Source organism: Coregonus lavaretus (assembly GCF_964263955.1).
Source record: "Coregonus lavaretus genome assembly, chromosome: 31".
Taxonomy (NCBI): Eukaryota; Metazoa; Chordata; class Actinopteri; order Salmoniformes; family Salmonidae; genus Coregonus; species Coregonus lavaretus.
The window spans coordinates 10,288,712-10,294,545 of record NC_140018.1 but is presented as its reverse complement, the minus strand read 5'-3'; positions in this window follow the sequence as shown (position 1 = coordinate 10,294,545).

Genomic DNA, 5,834 nt, shown 5'->3' with positions numbered 1-5,834 from the left:
GCACCCGGAGATCAAGTCTGGCTCTCTACCAGAAACCTGCCCCTCCGCCTGCCCTGCCGGAAGCTGGGTCGGCGGTTTGTGGGGCCCTTTAAAGTCCTGAGAAGATTGAACGAGGTGTGTTATAGGTTACATCTACCTGTTGAATATAAGAATATTAACCCCTCGTTCCATGTGTCTCTTCTCAGGCCGGTGGTAGCTGGTCCACTCCAGGACAATGAGATAGGAGAGACTCCTCCGCCCCCATTGGACATCGAGGGGGCTCCGGCGTACACCGTTCGGTCCATCTTGGACTCCAGACGCCGGATGGGGGGTCTCCAGTATCTCGTGGAGTGGGAGGGGTACGGCCCGGAGGAGCGGTGCTGGGTGCCGCGGAGGGACATCCTAGACCCATCTCTCCTGTCGGAGTTCCACCGGGACCATCCCGCGCGCCCTGCTCCGCGTCCTCCTGGTCGTCCCCGAGGCCGGGGTCGGCGCACGGCTGGAGCCGCGCGTCAAGGGGGGGGTACTGTCACAGTTTCGGCCGAGGCTGCTCCTCCTCCTGGTTCGGGCAGGCTTCGGCGGTCGTCGTCTCCGGAGTACTAGCTGCCACCGATCTATGTTTCATGTTCGTTTGGTTTGGTCTTGATGTTGTACACCTGTGTCTAGTTAGTCCTTGTTAGTGTTCTATTTAGTTCTCGTTGTGTGTGTCTGTGTTTGTGTGTTATTGTTTCGCTGTCGTGTTTTGTGCGCTACTGTTTGCCTTGTGCATTTCGTATTTTCCTCCTCTATGTTAGGAGGTTATTTTACGCACTGTTTTGTGCGCCTTTTGGTTTTCGCCTGTGTGCAGACTTTCTCGCCTCCGGGCGTTTGACTCGTGAATTTGAGTGTGCTGTTCACTAAAGTCTATTGGACTTATCTTTCTGCGTCCTGCATCTGATTCCTGCACCACACCCACCTACAGCACCCACTGACATATAGAATCGTGAGAATCGTGATTTTCACAATACATATCGTATCGGCACATATCGTGTGCACACACACACACACACACACACACACACACACACACACACACACACACACACACACACACACATATCGTATTGTGAGGTCCCTGGCAATTCCCAGCCCTAGTAAATACCCTTCTGATTGGATGGCCCTAACATGGCCGACTTGTACACAGCAAATCAGACAAGAGGACTCTTTATCTGATGAATGTACTGTTATGTCTTCAGGAAGTACATAGAGGAATTATAGGAGGAAGAGAACCTTGGAGGGAGACAAGGACGGGGTGAGATAAAACACAGGCCTGCTGAATGGGCTGCAACCACTAATGGGGTAAGGGTTTAGGTTAGAGTTAGTGTTAGTGTTAGTGTTAGTGTTAGTGTTAGTGTTAGTGTTAGTGTTAGAGTTAGTATTAGTGTTAGTTGTAGCCTGGAGAGTGGGACTGTTTTATATCTCAACAAGATGATGAATACAAGGTCTACTATGAGAGACACCAAAGCCAAATGACTGATATCCAGAGTAAGGATTGAGGCAAAAACTGACCTTAGATCAGCCTCCATGGCCCACAATACCCTCCTCTCCTCTAAGGGTCTGACTTGCTATGCATAAGTGCAGTTTGGGTCTCTGTAAATATACTTAAAAGAGGGGAAAATCCAAAACTGACCACAGATCAGCGTCTGTGGCCCAAATCAGCCTCCTCCCTTGTACAAGGTTCTTAATATGCATCAGTGCGGTTTGGAACGGCGAAAATGTGTAATAATGAATCAATGACACACTCAGTTTGTGACTGGGTGCATTTCTGATGGGGCCTATTGACCTGGTTTAAATGATGTTCTGCTTCCTTCATTTACTCTCATATTCCACATATTGAGTATGTGTCCATCTGTACAGCAGCATCTCTCTATTTACCAACCAACCATCATACTCATGGTTACTAACCACCTATTGAGAGACCATCTAATGAGAGAATTACACACACATACACATACAGACACTCACTCACTCACGCACACACACACACACACACACACACACACACATACACACACACGCAAACACACACAGAGACCGTCTAATGTGGGTAGACTCCAATCTCTGAAGTCTCTGGCAGAGGGCCAGGTATGAATAGCAAATCCCCACTGATGTAAAAACTACTTGTAGTAGCAACTGTGGTTAAATAACAGATTATTATTTTATTGTACAGCTGGGATTTATTAGAACACCCACCATCCACCCTGCCGTTATGCTTTAGTCTCTGTTGTCTCCTTTCACAAAAGAGAAACCAGAGAAAATACAAATAACACAGAGCTGTTGTTATATAAATGTAGTGGCATAGCCATTACTAGACATTGTGTTCTTGTCCTGTAACACATGGTAGAATTGACAGTGTCCTACTGTGAAAAAAAAGAAAAATCCTTTATTTTCCATCCTTTCTCCATTTAGCTGTTCCCCTGACCCAGGACGATTTTGTTATGTCAAATCAAATCAAATTTTATTGGTCACATACACATACAGTGGGGAGAACAAGTATTTGATACACTGCCGATTTTGCAGGTTTTCCTACTTACAAAGCATGTAGTCTGTAATTTTTATCATAGGTACACTTCAACCGTGAGAGACGGAATCTAAAACAAAAATCCAGAAAATCACATTGTATGATTTTTAAGTAATTAATTTGCATTTTATTGCATGACATAAGTATTTGATACATCAGAAAAGCAGAACTTAATATTTGGTACAGAAACCTTTGTTTGCAATTACAGAGATCATACGTTTCCTGTAGGTCTTGACCAGGTTTGCACACACTGCAGCAGGGATTTTGGCCCACTCCTCCATACAGACCTTCTCCAGATCCTTCAGGTTTCGGGGCTGTCGCTGGGCAATACGGACTTTCAGCTCCCTCCAAAGATTTTCTATTGGGTTCAGGTCTGGAGACTGGCTAGGCCACTCCAGGACCTTGAGATGCTTCTTACGGAGCCACTCCTTAGTTGCCCTGGCTGTGTGTTTCGGGTCGTTGTCATGCTAGAAGACCCAGCCACGACCCATCTTCAATGCTCTTACTGAGGGAAGGAGGTTGTTGGCCAAGATCTCGCAATACATGGCCCCATCCATCCTCCCCTCAATACGGTGCAGTCGTCCTGTCCCCTTTGCAGAAAAGCATCCCCAAAGAATGATGTTTCCACCTCCATGCTTCATGGTTGGGATGGTGTTCTTGGGGTTGTACTCATCCTTATTCTTCCTCCAAACACGGCGAGTGGAGTTTAGACCAAAAAGCTCTATTTTTGTCTCATCAGACCACATGACCTTCTCCCATTCCTCCTCTGGATCATCCAGATGGTCATTGGCAAACTTCAGACAGGCCTGGACATGCGCTGGCTTGAGCAGGGGGACCTTGCGTGCGCTGCAGGATTTTAATCCATGACGGCGTAGTGTGTTACTAATGGTTTTCTTTGAGACTGTGGTCCCAGCTCTCTTCAGGTCATTGACCAGGTCCTGCCGTGTAGTTTTGGGCTGATCCCTCACCTTCCTCATGATCATTGATGCCCCACGAGGTGAGATCTTGCATGGAGCCCCAGACCGAGGGTGATTGACCGTCATCTTGAACGTCTTCCATTTTCTAATGATTGCACCAACAGTTGTTGCCTTCTCACCAAGCTGCTTGCCTATTGTCCTGTAGCCCATCCCAGCCTTGTGCAGGTCTACAATTTTATCCCTGATGTCCTTACACAGCTCTCTGGTCTTGGCCATTGTGGAGAGGTTGGAGTCTGTTTGATTGAGTGTGTGGACAGGTATCTTTTATACAGGTAACGAGTTCAAACAGGTGCAGTTAATACAGGTAATGAGTGGAGAACAGGAGGGCTTCTTAAAGAAAAACTAACAGGTCTGTGAGAGCCGGAATTCTTACTAGTTGGTAGGTGATCAAATACTTATGTCATGCAATAAAATGCAAATTAATTACTTAAAAATCATACAATGTGATTTTCTGGATTTTTGTTTTAGATTCCGTCTCTCACAGTTGAAGTGTACCTATGATAAAAAATTACAGACCTCTAGATGCTTTGTAGTAGGAAAACCTGCAAAATCGGCAGTGTATCAAATACTTGTTCTCCCCACTGTATTTAGCAGATGTTATTGCGAATGTGGCGAAATGCTTGTGTTCCTAGCTCCAACAGTGCAGTAGTATCTAACAATTCACAACAATACACACAATTTAAAAGTAAAATAATGGAATTAAGAAATATATTAATATTAGGATGAGCAATGTAGGAATGTCATTGACAAAAATACAGTAGAATAGTTCATTGTCCACCCCATGGCTACAGCACTACTGAGTGGCTCAGTGTTAGGAAGTTGTTGTCTCCACACACACCCGTATGCACGCACACACTCACACACATACACACACACACTGCCCTTCTCAGGTCTACACCCCACTGACTCAAACTCTGTCTCATCCTGATGACCTCATGTCTTCTGCACGTCCACTAGTCTCTCTTCCGTAGGCCAATCCCAAATCAACCCCCAGCAATCCTCTATGTATTTGTGTAGATTGAACTATATCTTGTCATAAATAATAAGGTGGGAATTCCACCCAAACCCATGAGGCAAAGTGGATCTACTACAATTTTTCTGATCATATCTGTCCAGTTCTTTCAGATCTGCAAGAAATACCTTGGCGGCAAGGGGTTGTTTCTGGACCGGGACATAACGTATGTCTGTCTGTCCACCTTCTTTGTTTTCATTCTGTATCTAAACTCAGCTTGCTATGCCTCTTCTCACTGCTTGTCATGCTCAAGCCCAGAATCTGCAGAGACATAACTGTTTCTCTGCTCTGTTCACCACATAAGGAGGAGTAAGCTGGCTCGTGTTAGGCACTGCATTGTGGTTCATTAACCCTACACCACAATCACACACAGAGCCTCAGGAGCACAAGCACATGAGCAGTGCTTAATTTGAGCCAGATCTTGACGGAACAGGATCCGGCACCTCTCAGTTTTGGACTGTTTCGTTCCGGAATCCATTTGCCAGGATCCGGTACCTCTCGTGGCATGAAACTAATTTTTACTGTTTGCACTGTAAAAATTATAATAAAAGCAATCAGAGTTAATTCAAGTTGACTCCTCTGTAATTCTCCTGCCTGTCACGGTTTCGGCCGAGGCTGCTCCTCCTCCTTGTTCGGGCAGGCTTCGGCGGTCATCGTCTCCGGAGTACTAGCTGCCACCGTTCGTTGTTTCTGTGTTTGTTTGGTTTGGTCTGTTTTGGTACACCTGTTTCTCATTTTGTCTTGATTATGTGTCCTTTAAGTTCTCGTTGTTTCTGTTTTGTGGTTGTGTGTAGTTGTTCCTTGTCAGCTGGTGCTTCCAGTCAGTTTATGCTCTATGTTGTATTAGATAGAGAGTCCGCACTTGTTGTGCGTGTTCGCTGTGTTTTGCATTTATACGCTGTGTGCGTTATATTCTCTCGTGCCTCCGGCTCTGGTTGTAGCCATTCATTTTTGTGGACTTTACTAAAGTATTTTTGGACTAGCATCTGTGTCCTGCATCTGATTCCTACACCACACCTACGCCCGCTCTGACACTGCCCCCATAAAATCGTGATGTGAAAACACACCTGATATTCTAAGAATTGATTTGTGTTGGGCCGGCCCGGGGTTAATGGTTTGCACAACATTTTAGCCTACAGTGCCTTCAGAAAGTATTCATGCCCCTTGACTTATTCCACATTTTGTTGTTACAGCCTTCAGTCAAAATGGATTTGTACAAAAATTACACACAATACCCCATAACGACAAAGTGAAAACATGTTTTAGAAATTTTAGCAAATGTATTGAAAATGAAATACATAATATC